Raw genomic sequence first — 19,498 nt, 5'->3', positions numbered from 1 at the left:
TATATATAGTGTCTAGGAAGAGTATATTAATTTATGCATGACAGCTGTAATGAGTATGACGAAGGATAGTTTCTACCGACTTGGAACTTCTGAAGGAATTTTGAAACACTTATTTAGGAGCTCAGAGCTCATTTTGTGTTGCTTGCTCTTGTGTGCAAGAACTTGCTTAGAACTTCAATTGAAGTTATTCCTGACCAGGAAATTCCTCTCTGGTCAATTGCAAATGCTCAGTCCAATGGAAGTGGCCAAGGATTCGTCAAGTGTATGTGTAAAATCAAGTGCTGAAATATGAAATGTCTTTGTGTGAAAAAAAAGGTAATGAAGTGAATTCAAAATGTCATTCAAGGCTACCATTAACCTATTTTCAGCAATCGGGTTAAGTAGCCCAAAGAAACGTTAGGCCAGAAGGGCTATTAGTCTCAAAACTGCATTTTCCATCAGTTCACTATAAACGGCGTATCACTTTTTTAAATTGTTGCCAACAAATGTTGCCTTGTATTATATTTAAAGAAATTAAATAAGGAAGGCTATGCATGAATGTATTCATGTTTCTAGCATCGTGAAAAAACGGCGGTACCTAGACCCATCTAATTTTGAATAACGTAATTCTCCACCCGAACTTGGGAAAGCCCGAATTTTAAATTTCGAATTTGTTTTATAATCTCTTTCATATTTTGTAAAACTTTAAAGAATTTTTGATTAACAAACTCAACGATTTCAAAGCGAGCAATGGCAACACTGTAAAGAAAAAATTAAAAAAACACTTTTATGTCCAGCGCGTTAGACTATCTAACGGAAATTCTAAAGATATGTTGTTTTTAAATATTTTGGGATATTTCTGTTGAATTGAATTTTATATGGTTGAAGTGCGAAGAATATGATATTTAATAAATAAAGATAATACACAAAACTTTAAGAAAAAACACCTTTTTGGGCGTAATATAAAATCTGAAAGCTTTGAGATTTTTAAAATTTATTTTAGAAGACATAAATTTTTGTTTTGTAGAACTTCCTGTTTTCTTAATGTATTTTAAATGCAAAATTTTTAATGGCAGTCTTTCATTATTTTTTCAAAATAACATTTGTATTTCTGAAGAATGTACGTCTTTTGAACAATACCGGTCGTCATGACCATTTTTTCATACTTTACCTAAAGAGAACTTCTTATTCTACAGAATGCTTAGGTATTATATGCAATGCCTAGGTAAACTATAAAATAATTCTCACATTTCATACTTTGTCTAGAAACGCCAGGTAATCTATAAAATGCCTAGGCATTCTAGAGAATGCCGTCTTTTTATACTTTGCCGGTACCATATCTAACACGGAAGAACTGTAGTAAATGAATTCAAGATTGGTTTTCTTTCCTATAAATTGCTAAATTGGTTTAAATCTTATATTAAATGGAGTATTTACAATAGTTTTCAATATATGGGCAGTCCCCAAACTTTTCAACCATGGCAAAGTGGACAGAGAAGCGACACCTGGCGGGTCATGATCTAAAAGAGAAGAAAGAGCGCTTTAGCACTTTTAAAACTTTTGCGTGTCTTTTTCTTTCTCTCCCCCCCCCTTTTTTTTTTCCTTTTATACCTTCCCCCATTTTATTTGTTCCGGATGTTCCTAATGGCTGCTTTTGTCTCTCGAAGCATTCTTTTTTATACCCAGTTTACTACGCTTTGCTAGAAAAAAGTAAACTAAAGTGCAATATACTTTTTTATTTAAAAAATGTTGGAATGTTTTTCTTCGTCCAATAATGCAAGCATTTATTTTATTATTTTTTTCAAGTTTGAAGAGAATAAATGATGTCAAAAAAAAGTATATAATTGGATAAAATAATATTTGATGGTCTTTCGATGTATTTTACCATAATATGTCATTTCAGTGTTTTCCTTTAGCACATCGCTTGGCAGATTTATTTTTCAGAGAATCCTGGATCCTGCTTCTGCAGAGTTTTGCTATTTTTCGAATGATAAATATTTTGCTTGTGATATATTTCCTAGAATATTTAAATTACTTTAAATTATCTAAATTAAAGAGAAATACGCCACTGTAGAATTTAAAATTAGGCAAAAAAAGCAACTTCATTTTGGATAGAACTCTGACAGTTTCGAAGGCGGTCACACATCTCTTCAGAAATAATCAGCATAATCTTTTAAGAATACTCAAAAACGCTGTAGAGTCCATTAGGCATTTTTTATTGCAGAGCAGAAGGCGTGAAAAATTATAGTGTCCTGTCCGGGATTCGAACTCCGGACTTTCCGGTTGCTGACTGGATTTGCGTTCTATTTACACCACAAAAACACGCGGAAAGGAATGACAAAGTACCATAACTTCAGAAATAATCAATTTTTCAAAGTTTAGAGAAACAACAATTATATTTATAAAGAAATTAATGGGCAGTGCAAAAGGAAAAAGAACGTAGCGTCTTCTGTTGAAAAAATTGTAGTAAAACGTTAAAATCTGAGATGTTAGAATTCTGAAAGCATTGAGAACTGAATGGGAATCAACATAAAAAACTAAAGGAGATAAATTTGGTACTTTGGTATTAACGCAACCACTTTGGCAGAAGTCGCCAAATTTTGGCAACCATGCGGATAACAATTCTTCAGGTAAACTCTAAGTTAAACCGATAACTGTAAGTACAGACAACAGATCGACAACTTTAAGTTCAAGTAAGCAATGTCCCCATTTTCATACATGCTCTTTTGTTTGTATTAAAAGCTCAAAAAACAAATTGCGGTTTTTTTTTTTTTTTTTTTTTTTTTTTTTTTTTTTTTTTTTTTGCTTGCAAGCGAAGATAGTTCTGTGAAATGTTCGAATTCGCATTTGATGATGTATTTTGTAAAATAGCCTTTCTGCAACAAGGCGAAAAAATTTAATGAATACGTTGGCATTCTATGCGATAACTGGTTCGAGAATAGTTATCTGCCATTTACTGTAGCAGTCATATTTATATGTTGCTGGAATAAAGAATTAACAAGTGTTAAATTTTGCTTGGAAGAGTTAAAAATTGGCTGATAAGACTGTGGTAGACTGCAATAATTACATGCGGGAGATAACACTTGTAAGTAGTTTCATAAATTCTTTCCGAGGATAAATATCGAACTAAAATTAAAATATTGTTACGAAATGTACAGGCGTGGTGAGATGGCTTCCTCGCAAAGCAGTTTTAGGGTTGCCATAAATGGCAAGGGAAGGTGGGTTGGCACATTTGGCGAGAAATCTCCTGTTTGGCGACAAAATTGGCGATATGCCATGGACTGATCGAGGACCTTCTGGAACGAATTCTTACCGGTTTAGCCCAGAATGTTCTCGAACACAAGCCGAAAGCTATATAAACCCTGCTGGTCCGCAGTCAATTAGTATCGAGTATGTGTGCCTCGTCTGGAGTGCGAGTTAGTCTCGTCTAACGAGTCAATCGAGTTGACAGCCGCGGCTGGTAGTGGGTCGTCGAGTGCACCAAAGGAGTATCTTCGTGTATCGTGGTTAGTGCATCGTCGAGAGAGTGTGTTGAGCTCCGGGAAAGACTGAACCGAAGAGTCGGGAGGTGTGCTCTGTGTGTCGTCTAGTGCATCGCGAGTTGTAGCGTGGAGAGTCTCGAGAGTACGTGGAGTTCCGAGAACGACCGAGCAGAGTCGGGAGCTTTACTCTGGTGCTGTGCAGTGAAGCTGTCTCCACCGTGATAACCGGAAGGCTGTGTCGCTGATCGTGTCAGCGTATTAATAGTAGGTCATCGACGACTGTAAAAAGTGTTTTGGAGCTGTCCTGACAATACTTGCAAATACAGTGTGTTTCGATACTTAAAACAAAATACTAGAGGACGATTTCTCGCCAAATGTGGCAACCCTGCCTTCCCTTGCCGTATACTACGCCAAAAAAAGGGGACAGTTCTATATCTCCCGTTCTACTGCCCCATTGATGAAATTCAAATTGCGTTTTTCATGTCTGAAAAGCGCGATTTGGGATATATATTAGATTGATATACAGCTTCATTCTAACATAGGTATTTTATCATAAAATCGGACTTTTTTCTGAAAACACATGCAACTGTTTTTTCATATATCAATTTTAAGACCCAATTTATATCTAAATATTAAATTTTGTAAAATTTGATTGGAAATTTACAGAAAAATTTAAAAATTTATCTTGGCGTATTTTTTGAGTTTTCGCCAAGAATAATTTACTTGGCGAACTTTTTAATTTATAGCAACCTATTTTCCTTTTCTTTTTCTCATTGTAGACGAGCGGAAAAAAGGCTTCATTCATGCTATCAAATAATTTTAACAAAGTGCGTAAACCACATTTGACGTTATTATCGCTCAAAGAACAATGCCAAATTTCAAAACCCTCCAGTATGTAAATTCATGTATATCTTAGAAAGTTTTGAATAAAAAACTCTGAACTTTTTTCATGTGTGCCTAGAAATTTATCTGCTTTAAGACGCTGTTAAAAATGTTATAGTTTATAATAAAAAAAAAATTTCGAAACATTTATAAAAAAATATTTTAAAATACAAATTTTAAAAATATCATAAAATATGTGCGAATTATATTTGGATCAAGCCTAAATTTCGAATTCCGGAAGAAGGAATCAGGTAAGTTTAATAAAAAAGAGATATTAATAAATATATATCAAGTTCAATTAACATTGAGGATGTAAAATTCTGAAAGCTAATTTTTTAAAAACTAGTCGTTCCATTTTTGCAAAACTTGGCAGTTTGGCATTATTTGAATCGTAGAATCGAAATATGGGAAAAATTTGGCATGCCATTTCAAAAAAAGTTTGATTTTGTGTCAAAATACCTATAAAGTTATATGTAAATCTAATACAAATGCTAAGTCGCTTTCGAGACATGAAAAACGCAAGATGAATTTAGTCAATCGGCCCAGTAGCACGGGAGAACTATAGAGTTCCTGAAGGTCTATTGATTCCGTTTTTAGATTTTGTGTTGAAAATTTTAAAAGGCTGTATCACTTTTCAAATCGTTGCCGCCAAATACCATCGCCCTATATTATATTTGAAGAAATTAAGTAATGAAGAATACGCATAAATGTATATATGTTTCTCGCGCTGTGATAAAACAACGGTCCTAGAGGCATCCAATTTTGAATGACGTAAACCTACTCCGAATATGGGCATCTGAAAGCCCAAATTTGAAATTTGGAATTGGTTTTATAATCGATTTCATATTTTGTAAAACTTTAAGGATTTTTTTTTTTTTTTTTTTTTTTTTTTTTTCCCACAGTGTACCTAATAAACGTGTATGATATGAAATAAATAACTTTCTCCGGTTTGAAACTACCATTCTTTTTTTCAAAAAATCGCCAAGGTGGTTACAATAATACCAAAGTATAGACAATTTTTAATGAATGAGAAATTAATTATTATTTACTTTATTGAAGTCTTTTATGATTTTTGTTAATCATACAATAAAAAAAGCAATATACTCAGTACGTAATTGTTTTACCATTAATGTTTATTGGCTGAATATTTTTTGAATAAAACAGCTACAGCTAGCTGATATACTATTTGCTTTCATTTAAAACAGGCGTCTTCAAACTTTGTTGACTCCTATCAATGTTTTCTTGAAATTTATGTTCAAAAGGAAAATAAAATCGTTATTTCTAGAGCTGGAACATTCGTGTCTTACAACTGAAAAAGATTAGAGATTCAAAATTTTTACCTTTTTCTCGAAAAACTTCGAGTATCATATTTCAACGAAAATATCCATTTGACCGCTCTCGAAAATATTTGAATGATGTTTTTGCGTGACATCTGTACATACGGACAGAATAAAGGATTCGTTTTTTCCAAAACGAATTGTAAAATAGATGTTAAAAGGATGAAGAAAAGTTGTTTTTTTTTTTTTTTTTTTTTTTTTTTTCCCTTGACGTCTGTAAATACGTGAATATGCCTCGCATAACTGAAAAATGAGCAGCTACAGAGCTTTGAAATTTTGTGTACGGGACTGCTATAATGTTTAGTTTTGCAGCTCCCTTTTTGGTTGCAATCGGCCGCACCAAACATATATACAGTTAGTCACAAAAGTCTGCTTACAGACTAAATATTGAATTAAAAAAACACTTAAAGCATAGAAAATGTATTTTAATCATTGCATTTTTTTCTTCTATTAGCTAAAATTTTAAGCTTAAATAAAAAGTAAATAATATCAGTGTAATACTTTTTACATTTTTTCAAAAATATATTTTGTCGAAAGAACTAAGAAATTCCTTCCAATAAGTCTGCGTACACTTTCAAAAAAAAAAAAAAAAAAAAAGCAAAATATAAGTTTTTTTACATTACTTCAATACTTTGTAGGATATCCTTTATTCTTCAAAACAGCTTGCAGACGTCTAGGCATTGACTGAACTAGTTTTTCAGTGTCATCCGACGTAAATTTCGCCCATTCGTCCTGCAATTTACTAATTAGCTCATTCGACGACGTAATATTGTGTGTTTCGAATTCGTTTCTCCAATTTTGCCCATAAATGTCGATTGGGATGAGGTCTGGTGACTGTGGAAGAGTACGCCAACTGTATTGGAGTGTGATAGAGGAGATGTTCCTTCACAATGTTAGCTGTATGTTTCGGGTCGTTGTCTTCTTGGAAAATGAAGGTATTAGAAAGGTTTAAATTTCGGGCACTGTCTCGTAGATTTTTCTTCAGAATATCCAGATAAACATACTTATCCATGACTTTATCAATAATGTGAAAATTTCCAACTCCTTTCGACGACATACACCCCCATACCATCACACCGCCAACTCCATGTTTGACAGTTGGATTTAAATTTCTCAGATTCAGTTCTGTTCCTGGTTTTCTCCATACAATAGGGTGGCCATTAACTTTAAATATTGTAAATTTACTTTCATCTGACCAAATTACATTGTTCCAGAAGTCCTGCGAAGAGTTTAAATATGTTTTGGCAAAAGCAATTCTTTTCTTTCTATTTGTCTCGGAAATGTATGATAGACCTAGGATTGCGTCCATGATAATCGGACTTTCGCAGCACTTTTCGTACAGTTTCAGGAGAAATTTCCTTGTTGGTAGTTAAAAAAATGTCTTTTGCAATGCTTGCAGCAGAAAGTTTAGGATTTTGTTTAATCCGTAAAAGAATTTTTCTTTCTTCTCTCTGCGTTAGCTTCTTCGGTCTCCCACATCTTGGTTTTACAGCAAGACTACCAGTGTCAAGATAGTTTTGAATAACTCTTTGCACACTAGAAAATGGTTTTCCAATGGTTTTACCAATATAACGAAGAGTTTTACCTTCATCTCTCAATTTGATAATTAGTTGTCTCGGAACTAAAGGAATTTCTTTATTGGTTGTCATTTTTGTCAAAGAAAATAGAAATAACAGCTTCCAATCAACGTGAAATTTGCTTCGGAAGTCAATGACCTTGAAAGTGTAACCTTCTTTGCATTCTCAAGTTTGAAGTTTAAAAGTTAGATAAGAAATCCCCCGCCTCCTTCGCGTTGTACGCAAACTTTATTGGCTTTGATTTCTGGCCACTTATCTTTTAAAAATTAGTGTGCATAAATTATTAGATATGAAAATATTACAGTTAAATAATTTCAAAGTCCCTTATTGAAACTAAATATTTAAAAAATAAAACTTTGAGAAACTACCCTTTTCGCACCTTAAAATTCGGATTTGATATTACTTTTCTTGATGTACGCAGACTTTATTGACTAACTGTATATAAACCATTCTATTACCGGAACGGTGAGCTCACTTTTTTCATTTTTATACATTGGTAGGTAAAAATATATTTACGTGCGCCCCCTTGGCAAAAATTGGCGATTTTTGGCGGTACATAGATACCGAGTTCTTGCAATCCTTTGACTTGTTATTTTGGCTTGCGTAGCGGCGATTTTGTGCGCATAAAATCTCCGCTTCACAAAGACAAAATAACAAGACAAAGAATTGCACAAACTCGGCATCCATGTACACATCGATCTATTTTCACTTAAAAAAAGCATCAAAGAATTGCGCAAACTTGGCATTGCGCACTTCCTTTATCCATATACCCATCGACCTATTTTCACTTAAAAAAACATCAGAGAATTGCACAAACTAAGCATTACGCTCTCCCTTTGTCCATGTACATCGAAGTATATTCACTTAAAAAGTCGTCAAAGGAGAAGCCAACAAAAAATACATAATCTCAATAAACTACATTTTAAATCACACAATGAAATAACATAAAAAAGGAAATTCATCTTTGCACTACACAAAAGAAATATCCACTTATTTACGAATTAATGTGTCTTCAGTCAAACAATTTTCCTTAACAGCATCCAAAAACTTCCTAAAATTATCTGAGCTAGAATCTGTACACTGGCGTTGCCCCATAAATTCACAAAATAAGAGTGAAAAATATCCTCCGTAGCGCCGTTATCGTCCGACGTTCGATTATATCGCATATCCTTCCTGCAAACAGGACACTTAATAAAGGGTGCTAAGTAAACCTTCATTTACACACCAGTCAATTAATGCTCTTTTCCCCTTTCTTTCCATATCGTACAGAAACTTCAAATAAATCTTACCACATTCAGCCATTTTACCGCTTAAACCACAAAACAAGCAACGTACTTCCTAACCAACACACACCACAAGCCCTTACATATCTTTTCCCATAATTCAAAATTTACCGTAATCATGCAATCGATTTCGTCATAATAGGGTTTCCATAAGATTTAACTACTCGGGTTACTATAAATAAAACAACAACTTCATAATAATACAAGCCCTTTAATGTACTCTAACCCATTGGTAAATTGGGCTTTTTTTTTAATTTAAAAGCGATTTAATTATATTGTTCCTATTATATGTTCTCGTCAAGTTGTTGCTTTATGCCCACGTTGGGGGTGATTGGTTAATTCTGGAAAGTTTTCCCACTGCTTGGTCTCCTCATTCTGTAGCTTTAATCCCTGCGACTTCTGGTTGTGGGAATTCCTGAAAAATGATATCTATGAAGGAAGCATCCGGACTACGCCTGAACTGAAAGCAAGCATAGCAAGTCCTATTGCTGCAATTGATTGAGAAACCCTTCGCGCTGCTGTTAAAACACACAATTACATATTTTGAATAACCGGTATAATTTATAATATAGAAAATTAAGAAATTTATTAATATTTGCAACATTATTTTAATCATTATAGGATAGTTCTGTCTGTATATATTACATATATCTGGCAAAGAATTACTAAAATAAGTGCAATTTTTTTTTACTGAGATCGTATAAAGAGTTAGATTTCAAAAGTATAGAATCCTTTCACTTAAAAATTCTGCAGATGACAACAAAAATAGTCCTGTATGTTAATTCGATAAGCTGAAAGCACATATTTAAAAACGATTATTTATTATGCAGTGTATTAGAAATAAATCATGTATTTTTACATTATAAACAGAGCAATAACTGTATCGCGGCATCAATTTTCTGCATTAATTTTGGTGTGGGGGAGGGATTTTCTACAATTATGAAAATATTATAATTTTCCTCGAATGTTGAATAAATGCATGAATTTAGGATATTTCCTATACTTCTGAATTTCTCTTTATAATTGTTAGAATATGTTTTAAAAACTTTTATGTTATTTTTGTTCGAATTTGAGCACAAATACACTGTAAAATAAGGTTATTACAAACTCCAAACCAGAATTTAAATTAATTTAAATTTTCCAGGATTCCAAAAATATAAAAAATATTCGATTACGAATTCTCCTTCGCCTTTCGTTGGCTGTCAGTGCCCGAAAACTTTTTTAATGGACACTTAATGAAGAAAATTTGTGTATCGGCAATGTATAATGTAATGATGTATGATGACACTGTGCAATTAAAGGTAATTTTGATAAAACAACAGTGTTGAATGTGTTTTTAGAATCTGATTGGTTTATAAAAGTAAATTTCAATTTAAACGAGCATTATGTAATTTTTATTTTGCTACACATTGTTATTTATGTTATTGGTCATTGCTCGGCTTCTGCTATACGGAAAATGTTAACATAAATGGAAAATGTTAACATAAATCCTCGAACGCGAAATTGATATATATATCCTAGGCCGTGAAAATTTCGCATAACTTTCATTACCTCCCTTCTGTTGAGTGACATCACAGTTTTCACATCACAGTGGTTAAAAATCTTATGATAGAATGTGTCGTGAGATTAACCACTGGTATATAACATTTTGTTAACATTTTACTTAAAACATTTCGCTTTCTTACTTTCTTTGATATAAATATTATCTTAATGAATAGAAGTTTATGAAATAAAGTGTAAAATAATAATTGTATAAATTTAGATAATAAATTTTGTTTAAATACAGTTAATAATAATAATACTTCATAAGCATATCCAAAAAGCTGTGGCAATCACACTGCTACTTGCTTTTACTTCTCTCCGCTATAAAATTACTACCCTAATTATAAAAGATACGTAATGAGCTAACATATGCGATACAAAAAAAAAGTACGTGTATTATTATTTTTGAACTCGAATTGATTTCGTATTTATTTACATAATATAAATATAATTTGGAAATCTATTCAAAGATACAATAACAAAAAAAAAAAAAAAAAAAAAGGGCAAGCTTGGCATTGACCTCTATTGGCCTAAACAGTTTTGTTTGGAAACATATGCATGCCACCTTGAAGAGGTTTTCAAGAATGGCCCCTTCCTTAGTAAATAAAATATGAGTTTTATCAACAACAAGGATAAATTAAAAACCCAAGAAACTTATGACAACTTTTGGTTAACTAAATCTGATAATTTAGCATTTTCTAACTTTCTGTTAAAAATTTTATTCGCTTTACTCTCTGATGTTGTAAGCAGTGACTATTATTTTTGGAACGAAAATTAGTTAAAAGTAGTTTATTACCCCCTCCACAAAAAATAGGATCCCCCCCCAAAAAAGTTAGTATCGTGCATTAATAGTAAAGGAAAATTATATTAGATACCAGATTACAGTCTTAAAAAATGTATTTTTATTAATCTAAATTTAGAAAAATTAAAAATTTAAAAAATTATTTGTAAATTTGTATTAAATTTAACTTTGTTCCTTGCTTTTTTATTAAAAGTTTTATTATAGCAAGCAAAGAAAATGCAAAGAAAAATGCTCTTACTTAGAGGAGGCTTTTTTACCCCCTCCTCCCCCGAAGTGAAGCACAATGCACAAGATCCATATTACTTTTTCAACGTTACAAGTTCGAAACTAAAATACATGCAGTTCTAGGTTTTAATATGCTTAGTTACTATATTTCATTTTTTTGAACAGGAATACCAATTTAGTGTTAAATATGTACATGCATAAATAAACAGTAATGTAATAGGCACTGAGAAAATAATAACTCAATTTGAATCTTCCCGCGATAATTTAAATTTTTGAATACATAGTTTGAGAGGACGTGCAACGTTAATAATGAGCTACATCAATATTACTATACAACATTTAAAAGTTCCACAAGAAAACACTAGATGGAGCCACAACACTGCAAAAAACTCATTCTTTTTGCGTCGTGATAATGCTCTTTCTTCAAATCTTTCTGTATGGCATGAAAATTTATTTAAATTTAAGTAAGACTCCCGCATGGGTAGAATACTTTGTTTTCTATCAAATTTTTATATTTAAAGTCATATGAAAAACAGTAAAACACAATCCCCCCCCCCTTTTTTTTTTTTTTTTTTAATGAAGTAATGAATTTATAACCTTTTCGTCATCTGTTATAATAACTCAAACATCTTTATTTCCGAAGCAAAACTTTCTTTTTATAAAATGGTTTAAGCTTCATGTACCCTATTATATGTATATATGTTCCTTACATTTTATTGAAATCAGTTTGCAAAGTAAATCCATGAAATATGGAAAATTACAAAAAAAAAAAAAAGCGATACGGTATACCCTCCCTTTCAAAGTAATTTCACATTTCAGTGATGTTTCACTCATTATTTCTCTTATTAATCATTAACGTTGATTATTAATTATAATTAAGTGCTATAAATATAAGAATCTAATGTGGATACCACATGACTTCTTGCATCACCGAATTATGCACACTTTTTGCTGCACTTCATTTGAACTTATTTCCTCTAATTCTTCTAACTTAATTAACCAATTCCTCGAGGTAAGTTGAAATTGACATCAAAAATTGAAAATTTTGAAATTAAATACCAACATTAATTTTTGTCATAATGGAGTCATTCTTTTTTCTTTTTAGTCCAAAGAGGCAATTTGCCCTAAAGGACTATTAATTTTGTTTTCGCATTTTGCGTCGATTCAGGATAAACGTTGTTTCACTTTTAAAATTGTCGCCACCAAATGTTACCTCCCTGTATTATATTTAAAGAAATTAAATAATGGAGATTCTGCATGAATGTATAATTTTTTTATTTAGGGAGATTTATAAAATTACTATGATATTCTGAAGAACGTGGAATAAATGGCAAAAACAATTTTTATGGGAATAAGACATTCGCATCAGGAGACCTCACGAATTTTCAAAAATATTTGGGATTTGAAAACTCAAATGCATCGTGCATTTTTCGTCATTTTAAAATTAAAAGGTAGTTAAACAATTGTATTCATAATTTTTTTTTTTTTAGTTTTCTGAAGTTTATTATTACGTACATTTGAGTGAGCTTCTTGTTTTGATATTTATATACACATTCTCTTTACGTTATATTATTTTTAAGTAATTTTCGCTTTTTAGAAGAAAGCCTTTTAAAAGCCCGTCCCTTTCATTTTTATTCATGCTTCAAATAAAAACAAAACAAAAAAAAAGTTGCTTTGTTTAATAATTCAAGTTTAATACATTATCACAGGTCTCTCAAACTCAAATTGCATGCGAACACGATCGAAAGTAGCCGACAGACTTCAATTTTTTAAAAAAAGGTCTGAAAGATTTCAGATTTTAAATTACGTCCAAAGGGGCGTTATTTTAGCATTTTGTGTGTTACCTTTATTTATTCAATATCATGTTCTTCAGCATTCAAAATTCAGTTCAACAGCAGTGTCGTAAAATAATTTTAAAATGAGCATATCTTTAGAATTTCCGATACACAGTCTCTCGCGCTGGAGATAAAAATGCTTTTTCTGTACAACATTGCCATTGTTCGCTTTGAAATCCTTGAGTTTGTTAATCAAAAATTCGTTAAACTTTTACAAAATATGAAATCGATAGTAAAACAAATTCCAGATTTCAAATCTGGGCTTCCAGATGCCCATATTCGCAGTAGAATTATGTTATTCAAATTTGGATGGCTCTAGGTACCGTTGTTTAATCACAATGCGAGAAACATCCTACATTTATGCATGTTCTTCATTATTTAATTTCTTTAAATATAACACAGGGCGATAATATTTGGTGGCTACAATTTGAAAAGTGAACCGACATTTATAGTGAATCAACGCGAAATGTCAAAACGAAATTCATTGTCCTTTTTCGCAAATTATCTCTTTGGACTTTGTCACCAAAACAAAAATTTGTCATTGCAATTTTTCTTCGAAACATGCATATAAAACTGATGTAAAAAACTTTAAATTTATACTTCTTTTCTGTCTGAAATCTAACAGCTGTTATCTGCAAGAAATTTCTCTTGGTCACAGTTTGTAATTAGAACTTACTGACAGCAAAATATTGAGATTTTTCAGATTGATATTTATTCAAATAATTCTTATATATTAAAGTTGTTTTGAATAACTAACTTTTAATTCACATTTAAAAAGAAGTATACCAAACACGGACATTTATTCTTTCTGTTATTTATTAGATTTTTCTATGAGGCATACAGAAAAAACAATACTTTTATGTAAATAATTATAAATTTGTTTCTTATCAGCTACAAACCTTTTACAGACTTTCGTAAAGTCTGTAATTTTCAAGGAAAATATCAAGAAAATATCTCCTTCACAAATTGTAAATACTCATCAGCAATCTGGTTCGTTTCGTAGATTTACTAATTTTCAACTACGAGGGGGGGATGTAAATGCATTCCGAATGTTCAAACGTAAATGTACTTCGAAAAGAGAGATTATTTTTACAGCAAAAATTCTTAACTGAGAATATTTATCTGTCGACAAGTACTAATAAAAGTAATTTGTATCTTCAAATCTTGTATAAGATTTATATCACAGGATCAATTAATTAACTCTATGTCTAGATTTTATTGAGAATTAGCTCCTTTTTGTACTGAAAAGAATGTAAAGTTGGACACCAAACCATCAAAATCTTTTCTTCAAATTCTTGTCACAATAATGCTAATTAATTTAAGGGAAATGTATTCGCTGGCCGCATAAAAATTGCTTCGCCAATTTGAAACTGCTACATTATCGTACGAAAATTTGAAAGAAGCCAAGGAATAAAACAAATGCAATTTTAAAATAAATAAATGTACAGTTCAGTGCAACACTTCGAAGCAGAATACACGCCTTTGCGTAATAATAATGCGTGAAACGTAATAATTGCACCAAAACGCGGAGCTAAACAACGCACACTTATTTCCTCCAACTCTGAATGCCATTAAGTACCGCATGCATTTAGGAAAAATTCGAATACGCTTTCTTGTTGCGAGTAGGGAAAAAGGGAAAATGTTTTTCCTTTGTCTTTTGTAAAATACACTGTTTCGTTAATAATGCTGGTTTTCGCACAACATGCAGAGGAAAAATTAGAAAAGACACGATAGCGAACAGTGAATTTTGCTTTAAATTTCTTGACTCTAAGTAAAACCGATGATTCAGTAATGTATTTAAAATAATTTAAAATAATAATTCCTTTTGTTTTGCTAATTTGTAGGCACCAGCCGCATGCATCTCATGCCCTAAGACGACGCCATTGGTGACGGCATACTGGATAGGAAGCACTTAAGTATTTTCTGTGGTAGTCGGTGCCACTCCGGCAGCAAGGCAACTTTCAACTCCGAGATGGTTTTCGGAAGGGGATGGCGAGATGAAATATCTGTCCCAAGAGCGTCTCAGACATGCTCTATAGTGTTAAGATAAGAAGATCTGACTTGCTAATCCATGCAAAGTGCTATAGGTTGCGCAGCATAATGGTATATTGGGCAGTAGGTAGTTGCGGATTTCCTGTGGCTGTCGTTCTCACTCCTGCCGCAAGGTAATTTTCAGTTACTGGATGGTTCTCGGAGGGGGATGGTGAGATAAAGTTGCCTTCCCAAGATCGTGATAGGGTTAAAGTCAGGTGATCTGGCTGGCCAATTCCTGCGGCGAATATCCTCAGTTTCCAGATAATCGTCGACCAGCTGAGCCCTATGGGAACGAGCGTTATCGTCCATTAACAGGAACCCAGGACCAACTGCTCTTCTGTAAATTCGAATATAGGATTCTAAGATCTTTCTATATCTTGTAGCAGTTAAGGAGTCTTTGTCAAACACATGCAGAGTAGTGCAGCCTTCCAATGCAATGCCTGCCCAAACCATTATGTCTCCACTACCGCATGCCCTAAAACGATGCCCCTGAATGTGTGTGTGTTATAATTTAGAGGTTCGCAGTCGTGGTACGTTGATAGAATTTAGTATGGAGCTGACTAGAGAAGACGAAAGCCAGTTACTTTCTATATATGGCCGACAACTGCTGCGTAGATCTGACTGGAACGAAAGTCACAACTGTCTTCATCATTAAAAAACCATTTTTATTTTGAACACGAAAAATTCTTCAACGATACATTTTTGCTTAGAATGGTACAACACTGGGGATGCTAAACAGCCAAACCATCTCTTCGACTGTCCTGCTACTTTGGCCAAGTTCTTCAGTATTGATATAGCTCCCTCGCACAAACTCCTCTATTCTTCGAAAATTATTGATGTTGCTGCAACTATTCTGGATACTTTTGGCCCTATTTGACTCCTCTGCACTGACGCCTTGGACAAAACAACAACAACAGCCCCACAATATGCGCAGTTTACATTTTAGATAATAGAAAAAGAAGCATAGCGAACCGACGTTACTTTACTTGACAGTGCAAGCAGGCGAAGAAGTAGTGCATCCAACCCCAACTATCACTATTCATCGAGATTATGGAGTATTTTACTCGACGTGTTCGGGCTCAAGAAAATAATGCCTCCATAGGGGCCTCCATGAGGTAAAAGGTCTTAATTGGAGTCCCTCGTTGTGTGGGGTAACTGTCGTATTTATTAGCTCGGAAGGTTTTTGTTTTAATACTGCGCTGCGATTCTAAAGATTTCGCAATGCAGAGAAATTGTAGGGAAAGATTGATGTAACATGCTGCAGAGTGATGAAAATGGTGTAAAGTGTACCCTTGAAACATGGAATCCCGGCGAAAGTCTTGGTTGCATGGGAATTTCCGTGGTGTTGCCCATATGTAACGTGGATACGGGCTACTTTCCCTTAAAAGTTTGCCATGGGTCATCCTTCCTTTTCAGTGTAGTGCCTAGTGGCTGAGCACGTAATAAATTTTTTTAAAAAAAATCGTTTTGTAACCTGTTTTGGAATAAATATGTCTTTAATCTGTCCGTACATACAAATGCCACGTAAAAAATAGTCAAAAGGGATTCGGGAATGGTTAGAATGGATATTTCCGTCAAAATTTTATTACAGAAATTTTCCGCGATTATAATACTTCCTCCGTATAAGGAAGTAAAAAAAGAAGAAAAGAAAAAAAAATGCAAAGCGACAATAAAGAAAGAAATTCGGCTAAATCACTTGGCATAAAGCTGATGAAGCATTAAATTTATTTATGGAAGTCGCCGAAAAAAAATTGAAAAAATGTAGTGCTAGAGAAACGTATATTCATATTCTATATAAGGATTTGTTTTATAAAGAATCGGGATTTATGCAACAGGTGAATAGCTCGATTTGAAAAAAATTCATACACTGAAAATGTTGATGATTTTAAAAGCACAGATTTTAATAAAAATAAATCCTTAATTGTGTTTACAGAATTACCGTTTTTCATTCTTTAGTATGTCCAACAACGCGAAAAAGTACGTTTTGCTACATACTACATTATTATTTAGTCAAATAGTTCGGTATGTTTGGTAACCTGTCACCATTTAAGTCCCTAATGGGCCGGATTATTAAACTTTTGTTGTACGAATGCTGGTAAATTCCCTCTATTATGCTTATCTTCCAAACTGTATTTCTTCCTATTTCATTAATAATTTGATTCAAATAAGAATCACTCTTACGTTCATTTATCTATTCACTGAGAAATGAATGTAAAGGGAAGGGGAAACTTGAAAGCTTTCAGATTTTACATCGCGCCGAAAGGGGTTTTTTTTTTTTTTTTTTTTTTTTTTTTTTTCCATTTACATATACATACACGTTTCGAGAGCATTTGGGCTAAAAATATTTAAAAGCAGCATATCTTTAGAATTTCCGATTGACAGTCTCGCACGCTAGAGATAAAATTAGTTTTATTCCGTACAATGTTGCCACTGCTCGCTATGAAATTCTTGAGTTTTTTAATCAAAAATTTGTTAAAGTTTTACAAAAGTTGTTAAAGTTTATAAAGTTAAGCTTTTTACTCAAAAATTCGTTAAAGTTTTACAAAACAGATAATAAAAACAAATCCGAAATTCTAAATTCGAGCTTCTTTAAATATAATACGGGGCGATAATATTTGATGGCAGCAATTTAAAGGGTGATTGAACGCTTTTAGCGATTCGACGCAAAATGCCGTTTCGTGACTAACAGCCCTTCTGTGCTGACGCCCCTTTGGGCTAAAAAAAGCACCGATTTAAGCCCCATCAACATGGCGCACCAGCCTTTTTTTTTTTTTTTTCTCTTTTTCTCTCTCTCTCCCCAATAAGGAATTCGGCTTCAGACAGGTATCGGTTGTTGACTAGTTTGTAACAGAAAAGATACCTTAAAAATAAAACAGAAGCAGGGAATGGAAAAGAAAAAAAAAAAAAAAAAAAATTGAAGAAATAAATTGCATCGATAATTAGATTATATGCTTCTAGCGGCAAAAGAGATTAATAAAAAATAACGAAAATCTCATTGAAGAATGAAAGAAAAATAACTCCTCGTCGTTCAAACTCGTTTGAGAATGATAGTCGCATGGGAAAATTCTTCCTATGCTATGTCGAATACTTGAAGAACCAGGTTTCAGTGCGTCCTTTCGCCTTCCCTGTCTTTGGTATTCAAATATAGTTAGATTGAGTACTTCAGTTATTATTTTAATATACATCCGGTTAATGGGAAAAAGAAAATATATTTATATATTCATTGTCAATTGTTATTTGTGAATCTCGGGTTCCAAAGTTGGAGACAAGTGAGTTCGATAAGATGGGCTATACTTGAAAAGAAATAGAGTATTTTTCATAGTTCATTTTTACAGCAAAATGTTTCATTTCCTCAGCTTAAATATTAAAAATAAATAAATATATTTAGTATATTTGTTAATATTAAACTAAGTTAAACTAATCAATTAGTTAAAAAGCTGCATTGTAAATATTTATAAAATAGATAATTCAATTTAATTGCAAATTTTAAAAAATATAAATAAGTTTAAAAAGTGAAATGTCTGCATTAATTAAGTAATTTAATTAATTTGATTGCTGAAATATTTATGTTTAAAGAAAATTTTGGAAGGATTTTTTTAAAGTTACAAAAATACTAAAAGTAATTTTAAAAATTAATTGAAAATATAAAGAATTAAAATTATACATCAGAAAACTGATCGGATTTTTTTTCTCAATTTCTCCATGTACAAATGTCGTACAGTTGGCCCCTGAATCGTGTAGGTTTGAATTTTACGAAATTTAGGCATTCAGACTTATTTATTGCCTAAAACTAAATTTTGTTGGTAAAGTGAAATAAGTTTAATTTGGGTAACTCAGAGTATCTATAAAACTACAATTTTTTTCTTGGAGCCCTACCATTTTCTGAAAAGTAAATGTAAAAACAAGAAAAAAAAAAAGTTGAACATGTAATCAGTGTTCCATGCACTTTGATTGTAAATTGAAATAAAATCATCATTTCATTGTACACTCAAACCGGTTTTTGTGTGGTGGATAGGGATCGCATAAAAAAATTGCACAAAACTTCTCAAAGTAGCTATAAAAAGTAGAGTTGAGTTTTTTTCAATTACCATATAGTCCGATGATCAGTTTTGGCGACGGCTGTTGTAAACAGACGCTTGTATAGGTCTCGGTAGGCTTATTTCACAAGTGCACATTTGTGTAGCCACCGAGGGAGTGGCTTCTAGGATGGACCAATAAGCATCCAGTAATATTTCTGTCATGTCATATGATCTTTCGCATGCTTTAAGATTTAAGCAAGATAATTGAAAATATTCTGCCATGCAATTTTCTGTACAAAATAATTAAAGCACCGTCAATTGATTCTGAAACTTTTCATTGCGAAGTTAGATCAAATATGGGAAATTATGAAGATTCACTACCTGGTTGAAATAAGTTGGATACTTCGCAAAAATATCGATGTGAAATATTACTTAATAAGTGGTAAATAAAATGAAGAAAGAAATATGTGATAAACATCTGAGCCCAAATGCAATCTTTAC

The sequence above is a fragment of the Stegodyphus dumicola genome, chromosome 1 (assembly GCF_044657685.1).
Source record: "Stegodyphus dumicola isolate Sdum_Otavi_A_Nest chromosome 1, ASM4465768v1".
NCBI classification, from domain to species: Eukaryota; Metazoa; Arthropoda; class Arachnida; order Araneae; family Eresidae; genus Stegodyphus; species Stegodyphus dumicola.
The sequence above is the reverse complement of the archived record's forward strand: the minus strand, read 5'-3'. Positions refer to the sequence as shown.